The sequence below is a fragment of the Mya arenaria genome, chromosome 7, assembly GCF_026914265.1.
Source record: "Mya arenaria isolate MELC-2E11 chromosome 7, ASM2691426v1".
NCBI lineage: Eukaryota > Metazoa > Mollusca > Bivalvia > Myida > Myidae > Mya > Mya arenaria.
The window spans coordinates 32,086,488-32,089,565 of NC_069128.1; the positions used below are offsets into that span (position 1 = coordinate 32,086,488).

Genomic DNA, 3,078 nt, shown 5'->3' on the forward strand with positions numbered 1-3,078 from the left:
CAAATCTCAAATAAACATATGTTTACAATGTATAATGTAAACATCACCATAGTCAAACAGATAATCCGATATGATCATGTAAACATACGTGTATAATTATATACTGTATTGCTCACTTGATGAAGTGGAGTGTTAGCGAGGCGTGTGAATATGAACAGATCACTTGAGTGTCACTCCCCGTATTCCACTCAAGTGATCATTTGAGTGTCCCTTACGGGAATGTGGTTGGAGTGTGAGTGAGAGTGGATGTTCTGAAATCGGCCCTTACAATTTCAGCATCAAAATCCAGGTTTAGATCCCAGACCGAACTTTGTCTCCTTCATTAAACTTAATTTCAGATGTTCTATAAGCCACATACATGTTCACTACTTATGACGGATAAGAACTTTCGCAAATTGATTATAAATGCGTTTTCCCAGATTTACACCCTCCTCTTGCAGATACTGCCGATGGTGAAGCTTGGGTGCACCGGGCCGGTTTTCCAGCCGTATGGAACCAACATATCCAGCTGAACTGGGGCCGGGAATTATATAAGACTCCTTAGCAGCATGGTGAGCTTTTGCGTATTTATTTCCAGGCTTGTATACCCGGCCAGACTTCTGCGTTTAAGCTTTCCTTTCGTCATTTTTTTTAAATAACGTATCTCAAGTCTTTCAATGAAATCACAACTGTGACACCTTTGGAGACTAGATTTAAATTAAGGAACCATTATGTGACACAGTGTAGAAAGCCTTTTGGGTGATTTAAAATCAAATTAGTAAACAGGATTCTCATGGTTCATGGTTTATAATTGGCCTTGTGGACCTTTCATTCTTTACTTTGGTAAGAGCCGCTTAAGTATGTAAGAAGGGGGGGGGGGGGTACAGATGTGATAGTAAACAGTGTTTAATAAGGTATATTTGTTTTTATTTTATCACCATTTTGAAGGTAATGATTGTGTTAAATCAGGGATAAGTAACAAGTTTAACACAAACACTGTATCATGTTCTTTATTTCAAATAAATCTATAAATATTTAGTCAGATCTCCATTTCTCAGAAAATGTAGCTGTCTAAGTGCCTATTCCATCAATGAGTATCACTGTCTTTAAATTGCTGTTGCAGTACAGTTTAAATAGCAAAAGTTTTATGGCCCTGCTTGTTTGCAACTCCTCATTTATTTTTGTACAGCGAGAAAAGTAAGGGAATTCTAGAGATTTACTAGAATTATGGATTGTTTTTCTTGAGTTACACAGTACATAAGGAGGAATTAGTGTGTACACAACTCCTCATTCTATTCCTGTTTATTATTTATATATGTAACATAGATATGTACAAGACTTACGGTACTTTAGAAACATGACATAAAAGAGCTCACTTTGATAAATTTTCTCAAAAAAAGATATCTTTACTGTTAAAGTAAGAACTTTTACTGCATAGTAAGTAATGTCTTCTGCTCATCTTTATGGCATCATTACATGGAATGATGTCAACTTCCCAAGACACATTTCCACATGGCGCAGCTCATTTATATATATTGCTGATGGATTGTTTAGAATGGGACAGTTTTAATTGGACAAAATGTTTAATCGCCATATTACAGAGTGCCAGCCAGTCATTGCTGTTCTTTGCATTGCTGAGGAGGACAGTCCTGCCAACATAACAGTTTGTTCAATAACAGGTAAAAAACTGGTCTCACTTTACATTTTCAACCACTGCCAGATAATATAATCTTATATAATGATAACTCCTTCTTCACAACTGTTGTTAAATATATAATGTTTAAACTAACAATAAAATGGAAATTATGCTCTTTAAACTCAGAACCATTATTGACTGTCAGATGCTACTGGTAAATGAACTGGTCTTCATGTCCTTTTTCTGAGATAATAACTATTTGCATATTACCCTGGTTCTACTATTGTACGTTTAAAATAAAACGTACGTCTTGTTTGTATCGTTAAATGGCTTTATAATGTTCCCCAATTCCTGATTCTTGAAAATTACGTGAACAAATGACAATTCTACTACCATTTAAAGTTTGATTAAATTTCGGACAAATGTGTTTGTTTTAATTTGCCTTCCGCTTAAAGCAAGGGTATATATACTGGGCAAGAAGTGCTGAATTTCATCGTGAATGACAGTGATTGTCCAAAGTTTGAATTTGGTTTGGACATATGTTTGACGGGAATTCAAAGACATTTTTTGTCAGCAGTCTTATATCACTGGTTTCCATGCATTTTCGCATACATTGGTTCATTCCAAGATAAAAAATATAACCTTTTTCAAAACATTCAATCTTTGAGAGTGCAGCTTTAATAGACCTGAAAAGACTTGTCGATGTGAAACTAAACTCTCAATCAAACTTTGGTAAAAGATCAAATGCGGGGCACCGTGTGCGGCATAGACTGTGCTAATTTTTATTTAATATGATGAAGAGCTAGTTAAGTTATCTTTGTTAAAAGTCTTCATTTGAAGCAAAAAATGTTTCAATACCCTGTATGAATTTTTTTCACCGGATATTGATTCATAAAAAACATTGCTCCAGGGTGCGGAGCTACTTTTTGCCATATGTCTATATGGAAAAATCTTCTCCTCAGAAGTCAACTTTGTTCCCCAATGTGCAAGGCACAATCGGTGAAAATAATTTCTATACAAGTCACTGATTATTATTATTGTTATTATTATTATAAACTTTTACTATTTCAGGAGACAAACAGAAACACAGAGGTGCTATACATTCCGATGGAAAAGACAACAAAAGCATCTTCCATCATTTTGGCGTGGCTCAGATCAAGAGGAGAATTTTAAGAAAGGTAATAACTGAGCAACTAAGAACATGCAAGTTGCAGTGGTTAGAGTGTAAGACCCATCTCGCTTCATAAGAATTGATAATCATCAATGTATTAAATCAAGAAATTGAAACGCATATGTCTTGTCTTTTGCAGTGTTTTTGAAAAAGAATATAATTTTAAAAAAAACTAAATATTTTTTAATATGATTGTGAATGTGTGATGTTTTCTTCTGATCATTCTCTCTCAAAAACCAGATACAAAAAAACATATCTGTAGATTTTTTTGTTTTACTTGTAAATATAGTTT

At 34.3% G+C, this 3,078-nt stretch overlaps 1 long non-coding RNA gene across 1 annotated transcript; it reads left to right on the forward strand.

The window, feature by feature from the left end:
• The first annotated feature begins 503 nt into the window (after nucleotides 1-503).
• On the forward strand, nucleotides 504-2,749 carry LOC128240109 (uncharacterized). The gene is made up of 3 exons (XR_008262044.1): nucleotides 504-551; nucleotides 1,581-1,658; nucleotides 2,687-2,749. It is a non-coding gene; the product is annotated as an uncharacterized LOC128240109 (long non-coding RNA).
• Nucleotides 2,750-3,078: the final 329 nt, after the last annotated feature.